General features: G+C 47.0%; 1 pseudogene; it reads right to left on the bottom strand.

The window, feature by feature from the left end:
* Positions 1-10,427: 10,427 nt before the first annotated feature.
* LOC126261313 (5S ribosomal RNA) lies at positions 10,428-10,545 on the bottom strand (annotated as a pseudogene).
* Positions 10,546-11,923: the final 1,378 nt, after the last annotated feature.

Raw genomic sequence — 11,923 nt, 5'->3', positions numbered from 1 at the left:
CAATAGATTCTTTCGGTGGTTGCCGAAATATCAAAAAGGATCGTTTTTCACATCAATGGCCGTAGCATATTTCCTACTACAACATGGGTTGACACCTACAGGAACACATAGACGAAATAAAAAATTTATACCAAGACAATTTTTCTCAAAAAAAGGAAATCCAGGAGGAACTTACTACAGAATATAGTTTCAGTTGCGATCATTCTCTACTGCCATACGTTCCAAAAAAAGGGTAAAAGTGTGGTACTACATCCTACAATGCATCATACACCAAACGTCGTTATGAAGATACTTCTAAGCCTGACGTGATAAAGTGCTGTAATGAGAGGAAAGGCAAGGTGAACTCATTAGGTCAGATGGTTCATACCTTCTCCAGTAAAAGAAAAATATGAAAATGGCACCTGAAATTATTCAAGTACTCAGTTGATATGTGTGGAGTTCCCGCATATATGGTATTTTTGAGTAAAAACCTGGCATATCACATCAAAAAGATTAAAACTAGGTGTCAGATTTTTCTTGTCGAACTCGCTGAAGATTCGGTCAACCATGCATAAAAAGAAGGCCAAAACTCTTACTTCAGAAACCTGTTCTTCAATGTATGGAAAATGAGGCGCAAACACCTAAAGACTCCAGTGCAGTAGTAAAAGAAAAAAATCCGGCAAAGAAGAGTTGTTAGATATGTGACTCTAAAAAAAGGAAGAATGCAGAAAACTGTAGTACCTGCAGAAGAAAAGTATGTAGTGAGTATTCAACCTCTGTAGTGAAGTGCAAAAGTTGCTCATTGTGAAAACAAAACAAAAGCAGAAAATGTTCAGGAAAAAAGTCTATCAATATAATATAACAACTCATAACAGGTAAGTATAATATCTTTTCCAGAGTTATTCAGTGGATTTTAGAAAAATAATTAAAAAATTTGCTCCTCAATCATATAAATTATTAATATTGATATTAATAAAACCTTACTAAAACACTGTTAATTCATATTGTCATTGTTGCCTTAATGAAACAATAGCTTTACGAAAAGATCTGTATGAGTCTTGCAGACTCACTCAAGGTGTCTATCACGAAAAAACGTCTTGGATGTGTTAGGATGAAGCGGACATTCAGAGAGAAGTCCAGCCATGTGTGTTGACTCATGCTACACTTAGATGTCAATCAAAGAGGAACAAAACAGGGACGAAGACAGCACTGTTGCTGTTGTTTGATCCTGAGCTGAGATAATTGCAGATATATGCTGCTGTTTAGATTTAACAGTTCAGTGTTTACTTAATTTCTAAAACTTCTCCATTTTGGTCGCTAGCGCACCCTAGCTCGATTCACAGCTAATCGATTTCATTCGTAGTGCTGAAAGAAAATTTCATCGCCAATAAAGAGAGGCAATGGTGTGAAGTTCCTGAGCACCAGATAGCATCTAAATACACTCCTGGAAATTGAAATAAGAACACCGTGAATTCATTGTCCCAGGAAGTGGGAAACTTTATTGACACATTCCTGGGATCAGATACATCACATGATCACACTGACAGAACCACAGGCACATAGACACAGGCAACAGAGCATGCACAATGTCGGCACTAGTACAGTGTATATCCACCTTTCGCAGCAATGCAGGCTGCTATTCTCCCATGGAGACGATCGTAGAGATGCTGGATGTAGTCCTGTGGAACGGCTTGCCATGCCATTTCCACCTGGCGCCTCAGTTGGACCAGCGTTCGTGCTGGACGTGCAGACCGCGTCAGACGACGCTTCATCCAGTCCCAAACATGCTCAATGGGGGACAGATCCGGAGATCTTGCTGGCCAGGGTAGTTGACTTACACCTTCGAGAGCACGTTGGGTGGCACGGGATACATGCGGACGTGCATTGTCCTGTTGGAACAGCAAGTTCCTTTGCCGGTCTAGGAATGGTAGAACGATGGTTCGATGACGGTTTGGATGTACCGTGCACTATTCAGTGTCCCCTCGACGATCACCAGTAGTGTACGGCCAGTGTAGGAGATCGCTCCCCACACCATGGCCGGCCGCGGTGGTCTAGCGGTTCTGGCGCTGCAGTCCGGAACCGCGGGACTGCTACGGTCGCAGGTTCGAATCCTGCCTCGGGCATGGGTGTGTGTGATGTCCTTAGGTTAGTTAGGTTTAAGTAGTTCTAAGTTTTAGTGGACTTATGACCAAAGATGTTGAGTCCCATAGTGCTCAGAGCCATTTTTGAACCCACACCATGATGCCGGGTGTTGGCCCTGTGTGCCTCGGTCGTATGCAGTCCTGATTGTGGCGCTCGCCTGCACGGCGCCAAACACGCATACGACCATCATTGGCACCAAGGCAGAAGCGACTCTCATCGCTGAAGACGACACGTCTCCATTCATCCTTCCATTCACGCCTGTCGCGACGCCACTGGAGGCGGGCTGCACGATGTTGGGGCGTGAGCGGAAGACGGCCTAACGGTGTGCGGGACCGTAGCCCAGCTTCATGGAGACGGTTGCGAATGGTCCTCGCCGATACCCCAGGAGCAACAGTGTCCCTAATTTGCTGGGAAGTGGCGGTGCGGTCCCCTACGGCACTGCGTAGGATCCTACGGTCTTGGCGTGCATCCGTGCGTCGCTGCGGTCCGGTCCCAGGTCGACGGGCACGTGCACCTTCCGCCGACCACTGGCGACAACATCGATGTACTGTGGAGACCTCACGCCTCACGTGTTGAGCAATTCGGCGGTACGTCCACCCGGCCTCCCGCATGCCCACTATACGCCCTCGCTCAAAGTCCGTCAACTGCACATACGGTTCACGTCCACGCTGTCGCGGCATGCTACCAGTGTTAAAGACTGCGATGGAGCTCCGTATGCCACGGCAAACTGGCTGACACTGACGGCGGCGGTGCACAAATGCTGCGCAGCTAGCGCCATTCGACGGCCAACACCGCGGTTCCTGGTGTGTCCGCTGTGCCGTGCGTGTGATCATTGCTTGTACAGCCCTCTCGCAGTGTCCGGAGCAAGTATGGTGGGTCTGACACACCGGTGTCAATGTGTTCTTTTTTCCATTTCCAGGAGTGTAACATAGACGGATCCCAAACATCTGCCTAAGGGATTGATGCATTGATTAGTAGGCTGATCCCATAATGAGTAAATATTTGGTCTGAATGGGAAATGCTCATTTCTGTTTTTTCCTTAAGCTACTCGATTATAATGCAACCCAACCTGGTCCATTTCTAGATTGTCCTCCTTCTCTAACGTCGTCGAGTGAAGGGGTGCATGGCGGTCTCCTTCCTTTCCTTCCATTCAAAACTGTTGACCTTCTTTCACTTTGTTGGTTGTGACCTCTCCAACGAATAGGGAAACTGTGGATAACACAAGAAATACTTCCGTTTATTGATGAAAGAAGGACGCACAAAAATTTTCATGGACATTCAGGAATCAAATAGACAGAAATCCAGGGAAGCAAACGCGAGATAGCTGTAGGGAAAAACATAAGGAAATCTAAAAAGAAATGACTATCGGAAGGACTGATTTAGCATTTAGAAAACTCAATAAAACTTTCGATGAAATTAAAAGCAAAATACGTGGAAACATTAAGAATACAGTGGGGATTGCACTGTTAAATGCAGAGGAGAGTCACAAAACAGATTTACGAATGACTAATAGGGTTTTCTTTATTTTTCACATATAGCTTCCTAATGTTCTGCCAGTTTTCTGTCATACTTTCATCTACATCTACATATATACTCCGCAATCTACCATACGGTGCGTGGCGGAGGGTGCCTCGTACTACAACTAGCATCTTCTCTCTCTGTTCCACTCCCAAACAGAACGAGGGAAAAATGACTGCCTATATGCCTCTCTACAAGCCCTAATCTCTCTTATCTTATCTTTGTGGTCTTTCCGCGAAATATAAGTTGGCGGCAGTACAATTGTACTGCAGTCAGGCTCAAATGCTGGTACTCTAAGTTTCCTCAGTAGCGATTCCCGTAAAGAACGCCTCCTTTCCTCTAGAGACTCCCACCCGAGTTCCTGAAGCATTTCCGTAACACCCGCGTGCTGATCAAACCTACGAGTAACACATCTAGCAGCCCGCCTCTGAATTGCTTCTATGTCCTCCCTCAATCCGACCTGATAAGGATCCCTAACGCTCGAGCAGTACTCAAGAATAGGTCGTGTTTTATAAGCGGTCTCCTTCACAGATGAACCACAGCTTCCAAAAATTCTACTAATGAACCGAATACGACTATCCGCCTTCCCCAAAACTGCCATTACATGCTTGTCCTACTTCATATCGCTCTGCAATGTTACGCCCAAATATTTAATCGAAGTGACTGTGTCAAGCGCTACACTACTAATGGAATATTCAAACATTACAGGATTCTTTTTCCTACTCATCTGCATTAATTTACATTTATCTATATTTAGAGTTAGCTGCCATTCTTTACACCAATCACAAATCCTGTTCATGTCATCTTGTATCCTCCTACAGTCACTCAACGACGACACCTTCCCGTACACCACAGCATCATCAGCCACCAGCCGCACAATACTATCCACCCTATCCACAAGATCATTTATGTAGATAGAAAACAACAGCGGACCTACCACACCTGCCTGGGGCACTCCAGATGATACCCTTACCTCTGATGAACACTCACCGTCGAGGACAACGTACTGGGTTCTATTACTTAAGAAGTCTTCGAGCCACTCACATATTTGGGGACCAAACCCATATGCTCGTACCTTAGTTAGGAGTCTGCAGTGGGGCACCGAGTCAAACGCTTTCCGGAAGTCAAGGAATATTACATGCATTTGATACGCTTCATCCAAGGTTCGCAAGATATCATGTGAAAAAAGGGTGAGTTGCGTTTCGCAGGAGAGATGCTTTCTAAAGCCGTGCTGATACATGGACAGCAACTTCTCTCTCTCAAGGAAATTCATTATATTCGAACTCAGAATATGTTCGAGAATCCTGCAACAAACCGATGTTTAGGATATTGGTCTGAAATTTTGAGGATCCGTCCTTGTACCCTTCTTATACAGTCTGTTGCAAAAAGGTACGGCCAAACTTTCAGGAAACATTCCTCACACACAAAGGAAGAAAATATGTTATGTGGACATGTGTCTGGAAACGTTAACTTTCCATGTTAGAGCTCATTTTATTACTTCTCTTCAAATCACATTAATCATGGAATGGAAACACACAGCAACAGAACGTACCAGCATGACTTCACTTTGTTACAGGAAATATTCAAAATGTCCTCCGTTAGCGAGGATACATGCATCCACCTTCCGTCGCATGGGAATCCCTGATGCGCTGATGCAGCCCTGGAGAATGGCGTATAGTATCACAGCCATCCACAATACGAGCACGAAGAGTCTCTACATTTGGTACCGGGGTTGCGTAGACAAGAGCTTTCAAATGCCCCCTTAAATGAAAGTCAAGAGGGTTGAGGTCAGGAGAGCGTGGAGGCCATGGAATTGGTCCACCTCTACCAATCCATCGGTCACCGAATCTGTTGTTGAGAAGCGTACGAACACTTCGACTGAAATGTGCAGGAGCTCCATCGTGCATGAACCACATGTTGTGTCGTACTTGTAAAGGAACATGTTGTAGCAGCACAGGTAGAGTATCCCGCATGAAATCATGATAACGTGCTCCATTGAGCGTAGGTGGAAGAACAGGGGGCCCAATCAAGACATCACTAACAATGCCTGCCCAAACGTTTACAGAAAATCTGTGTTGATGACGTGATTGCACAATTGCGTGCGGATTCTCGTCAGTCCACACATGTTGACTGTGAAAATTTACAATTTGATCACGTTGGAATGAAGCCTCATCCGTAAAGAGAACATTTGCACTGAAATGAGGATTGACACATTGTCGGATGAACCATTCGCAGAAGTGTACCCGTGGAGGCCAATCAGCTGCTGATAGTGCCTGCACACGCTGTTCATGGTACGTAAACAACTGGTTCTCCCGTAGCACTCTCCATACAGTGACGTGGTCAACGTTACCTTGTACAGCAGCAACTTCTCTGACGCTGACATTAGGGTTATCGTCAACTGCACGAAGAATTGCCTCGTCCATTGCAGGGTCCTCGTCGTTCTAGGTCTTCCCCAGTCGCGAGTCATAGGCTGGAATGTTCCATGCTGCCTAAGACGCCGATCAATTGCTTAGAACGTCTTCCAGTCGGGACACCTTTGTTCTGGAAATCTGTCTCGATACAAACGTACCACGCCACGGCTATCGCCCCGTGCTAATCCATACATCAAATGGGCATCTGCCAACTCCGCATTTGTAAACATTGCACTGACTGCAAAACCACGTTCGTGATGAACACTAACCTGTTGATGCTACGTGCTGATGTGCTTGATGCAAGTACTGTAGAGCAATGAATCGTATGTCAACACAAGCACCGAAGTCATCATTACCTTCCTTCAATTGGGCCAACTGGCGGTGATTCGAGGAAGTACAGTACATACTGACGAAACTAAAATGAACTCTAACATGGAAATTAAGCGTTTCCGGACACATGCCCACATAACATCTTTTCTTTATTGGTGTGTGAGGAATGTTTCCTGAAAGTTTGGCCGTACCTTTTTGTAACACCCTGTATACAGGCGTCACCTGCACTTTTTTCCAGTCACTCGGGACTTTACATTGAGTAAGGTTCAAATGGTTCAAATGGCTCTGAGCACTATGGGGCTCAACATCTGAGGTCATCAGTCCCCTAGAACTGAGAACTACTTAAACCTAACTAACCTAAGGATATCACACACATCCATGCCCGAGGCAGGATTCGAACCTGCGACCGTAGCGGTCGCGCGGTTCCAGACTGAAGCGCTAAGTAAGGAGCCAATGCAGTGGAGTACTCTCTGTAAAACCGAATTGGAATCCCATCGGGACCTGGCGATTTATTTATTTTCAACCCATTCAGCTGCTTCACGTCCCCAGGGATGTCCATCACTATGTCCTCCTTACGGGAATCTTTCCCTAGAACCTGTAAATAAATAATAGGCATAATAGCAAGCCGACATTCTCTTCCGACAGATATGAAACAAAGGACCACAAATGGGTGGAACGGGAGGCGGCGAAGGCAGTTTGCGTTCGCCGACAGTTCGGTCGAGTTCCTTTTAATAGGAACGTGATTCTTGTGACATTGACTTTCTACGAGCAAACAGAAAGTACGCTGCGGGCAGTTCCGGTGGAAATACGGGAAACCTATCGAGTAAGCGCCTGACATCCGAGCAGAGGCGTGATTGCGATCAGTGGTGCCCGCACACGCCCGCCCAATTCGCGATCAGCCCGCGCGGCCGGCCGGTGGGTGTGCGACGTTGCGCCGCGCCGCGCCGTGTGCAAGGCCGCGCCCGCCAAGGTCGCCGGCGGCACCACGTGCTCGTGCCCCGTCTCTTAGTCACAGCACAGGTGGCTAACGGAACCGCGGCCTTGGCGCGCTCGCACTGCCCGCTGCCGGTGCGTTGGCACGCTTTTCGTGCCAGAGTTACATCACCCGGACACCTACACTGTTTGCTTCCGAAACAGCCACACACCGACCGCCAACAGTAAATCTAAGACTCGAATACCTACTGAAGTTCGTAGACCAGCGTGACTGGTGTCAATCTGAACCAAATATTTTCGATAAAATTACGTAACAAAGGATGATTTTTGACTGCTTTCTTCAGTTCTTATAAACATTCACTTCCTGGAGAATAGTCCATCCGCATATAACGTTTTCCATCGGTTGTTACTGCATTGCTGCTCAAAAAAATTCGAGACAGGTTTGAAGATGATATATAAAATATTGCTCCTTATTTATTTATTTAGTTATCACATAGTATCTACAATCAAGTGGAAATGTTCAAATGTGACAACCACTCACTCCCTGCTCCTTTTTGACTTTCCTCTCTGTGAGGAAGTTCAAGTTTGTGGCCTGTTGGCATTTACTCCCCTAACATGGGAACCTCCCCATCGCACCCCCCTCAGATTTAGTTATAAGTTGGCACAGTGGATAGGCCTTGAAAAACTGAACACAGTGAAACGTCCCCTTTGAAAAATTTATACATGACTGTGCTTAAACTGAAACACAGTATTTTTAGCGCAACGCAATCTGACTTTCAAAAATCCCTACAAAAGAATGGCCCTGACTAACATTAACCTATACCTTTCACAAATCACTTACCTCACAAAATCTTCGTTACTCGAACTACAGCAATACAGCGAGCGCCACTACTGCCAGCTAAATAAAAGATTCAAACTATGGAAGGCACTAACTACTGATAGGCATAGTTAGCAAATGAAATATTTTAATAGAGAACAAACAATGTATTTACCTTAATAGTCATAATATATATAGCAGTTCATGACATCCAGTCTTACAAATTTCAAAACTCCGCCATCTCTCTCCCCACATCCACCACTGCTGGCGGCTCACCTCCAACTGCGCAACGCTATGCGCTGTTCACATCCAGCTGCCGCTGCCCAACACTACAATGGCAGACAACAATGCAAACTAGCCACAGACTGCACACAGCACAGCCAGTGATTTTCATACAGAGCGCTACGTAACGTTGCCAATAAGAAAACAAACAGCCTACTTACAACGGATAGCCCGCATCTCGTGGTCGTGCGGTAGCGTTCTCGCTTCCCACGCCCGGGTTCCCGGGTTCGATTCCCGGCGGGGTCAGGGATTTTCTCTGCCTCGTGATGGCTGGGTGTTGTGTGCTGTCCTTAGGTTAGTTAGGTTTAAGTAGTTCTAAGTTCTAGGGGACTTATGACCACAGCAGTTGAGTCCCATAGTGCTCAGAGCCATTTGAACCATTTTTACAACAGATAAATCGAGAAAACAGGAAGAAGTTGTGTGGAACTATGAAAAAAATAAGCAAAATGAACAAACTGAGTAGTCCATGCGTAAGATAGGCAACATCAAGGATAGCCTAAGCTCAGGAGCGCCGTGGTCCCGTGGTTAGCTTGAGCAGCTGCGGAACGAGAGGTCTTTGGTTTAAGTCTTCCCTCGAGTGAAAAGTTTATTTTCGCAAAGTTATGATCTGTCCGTTCGTTCATTGACGTCTCTGTTAACTGTAATAAATTTAGTGTCTGTGTTTTGTGACCGCACTGCAAAACCGTGCGATTATGTACACTTGGCGAATGGGTAAAAAGATTCTTCTGCTTTGCCCGATTTAGGTTTTCTTGTAGATCTGATAATCACTCCCAAAAAAGTGATGAAAACATAAGAGTTTGTCACATAAACTGCAACAAATGAATCCAACAGTTTCACAGTCATACAGTTTTCCCTGTGCTCTGTCAAACCATATGTTTTTAACGTTTTCAAATTTTTCCGTGTGTAGACCGTCAAATCCTGCATATGTCCAAGAAAATCTGAACATGTCCTGGAATTTTGGAGAGCGAACTTACTTATGTGTGAGTGCCCGAACTTTTGATAATTGTCTGAAAATAAAATATTAAACTTTTCACTCGAGGGAAGACTTGAACCAAGGACCTCTAGTTCGGCAGCTGCTCACGCAAACCACGGGACCACGGCGTCCCTGAACTAAGATTATCCTGGATGTTGCTTTTCTTGCGCATGGATTACTCAGTTTGTCTATTTTGCTTATTTTTTTTAATAGTTCCACACAACTTCTTCCTGTTTTCTCGATTGATCTGTGTTCAGTTTTTCAAGGCCTATCCACTGTGCCAACTTATAACTAAATCTGAGGGGGTTGCGATGGGGAGGTTCCCTTGTAAGAATCTTGACGAAACTTGTTTCTTGAACTGATTGTATCTGGAACTGCCAAGGAGTGCCGATGATCTATTTCTTGTTCTTGTCGATGTGACGCTTTTTCTTTTTCTTCTTACTGGTGACTGAGGACTGTTCCTCGGTGTTGGCTTGATACGTAACGTATTCTATTGTTCTCCGAAAACTAGAGAAATGATTAGACAATGCATCTGCATTGTAGTGAAGATAGGGTAGGAATGAATGAGCTCATAATCCTCCATGGAAAGTCCAGTAAGACCTTCTGGATAGGCAAGTCCCTGATGTGGGAGTGACGGTTTTGGATGGTTTGGTGGGACAAAAGGATAGGGATTTCCGTGGTGAGGGTATGTACCGTCGCGAAGCGAACTAGCACCCTTCTTCATTACATCACTTGCGCTGTACATGTCCGGAAGCGGGAGGAATGGTACTTCTACCCACTCTTCTTCATCTTGTGAAGCTGCTTCGGTGTCCTTTTGCTGTGTCGCCTCCCCTTCGGCAAGCACTCCGTCTTCAGGCCACAAGTGGGCCATCGGGACCAACCGACCGCCGTGTCATCCTCAGCTGAGGATGCGGATAGGAGGGGCGTGTGGTCAGCACACCGCTCTCTCGGTTGTTATGATGGTTTTCTTTGACCGGAGCCGCTACTATTCGGTCGAGTAGCTCCTCGATTGACATCACGAGGCTGAGTGGATCCCGAAAAATGGCAACAGCGCATGGCGGCCCGGATGGTCACCCAGCCAAGTGCCGGCCACGCCCGTCAGCGCTTAACTTCGGTGATCTGACGGGAACTGGTGTATCCACTGCGGCAAGGCCGTTGTCCATTCCCCTTCGGCAGGCTCATCGATTTGCGTGGTCACCGTTGCGAATTCCTTCTCTCGTGCAGGAGTCGTCTGGGTGGCTGCGTCTTCTCTTGTGGAGGAATCTTCTTTGGCTGAGCGAAGTTCCTGCGTCAGCACAGTAATCTGATGCCGGGCCTCGCCCAGTTCCTCCAACATGGCCGCCCTCTCTTCCGCCATGGCGGATTTGAAGGCGGACATGGCTTCTTGTACAGCGTCCTTTAGACGCCTGGAGACGACGTCTTCTGTACAAGAGACCACCTCTTTGTATGTGGTGGCCACTTGTTTCTGCGTCTTCTTCTTGTCTGGTCTGCGCCAGTTCCTCTCGTAGGCGCAGGAACGGGCGTTCGCCGCGTGTGCGCTGCCACAGTTGACGCAGGTACAAGGGGTATCCTTCTCCTTCTTGCAGTCGCGTGTGTCATGTGCTTGCGCACACTCCACACACGCGACTGCGCCGCTGCAGTGCTTGGCGACATGGCCGAGCTTTTGGCAGCGAAAGCACTGCGCTGCAGTCTTCTTCTTGTTGCCGGACGTCCCTGCTAGCGTGAGCAGCAACTCCGCTAGGGCTGCAGCTTTGCGTCCCCTTCCGCGTCCCGACATCTCAACCTGCAACAGCGACAACAGCGATGCGTACCTCTCCGCAGCCTAAGCGGGAATGACAACCAGTCAAGAGCACTTTGGGTCACTTGACGCACAGTCCACGGATCACCGTCAAATGTCCGAAGTGGGCTCACCTTAACAACGTCAGCTTTTGTTTGCTCTACTGCTCCGCGGTCGGAGCCAGCATATCGACGGAACCCCCACTTCTTCATGGTGTACCCATGTCTTCTTTGGCCAGTCCTAATGTGGTCCAACCGCGACCAGATTTGGCGTGGTACTTCCAATCAATCGACCTCCTTTGTTGGATCTTGAACTAGATGAGCGTTGTTGGGGGGAAGTTCGTGCCAGCACTGTCGCCATTTGGAGATCACATCGAAAGAACCGACACTTTCTAAACCAACCCAAAGTTGTTCGCGTGATATCAGACGAGTTCTCGGTAGGTCATCATACAAGTTACAGTCCTTATGAGAAGTCATCTTTTTGAGCAAGTTTGTCTTAGCTGTTTTACTCCCGGGGTGGCCGAGCGGTTCTAGACGCTACAGTTTGGAACCGCGCGACCGCTACGGTCGCAGGTTCGAATCCTGCCTCGGGCATGGATGTGTGTGATGTCATTAGGGTAGTTAGGTTTAAGTAGTTCTAAGTTCTGGGGGACTGATGACCTCAGATGTTAAGTCTCATAGCGCTCAGAGCCAGCCAAACGTCCGGTCCGGGATGAAGACACTTGGTTCACAGAACCACGACGTTTAGCAATAAGCACAACG

Source organism: Schistocerca nitens, chromosome 5, assembly GCF_023898315.1.
Source record: "Schistocerca nitens isolate TAMUIC-IGC-003100 chromosome 5, iqSchNite1.1, whole genome shotgun sequence".
NCBI classification, from domain to species: domain Eukaryota; kingdom Metazoa; phylum Arthropoda; class Insecta; order Orthoptera; family Acrididae; genus Schistocerca; species Schistocerca nitens.
The sequence above is the reverse complement of the archived record's forward strand: the minus strand, read 5'-3'. Positions and strand labels throughout refer to the sequence as shown.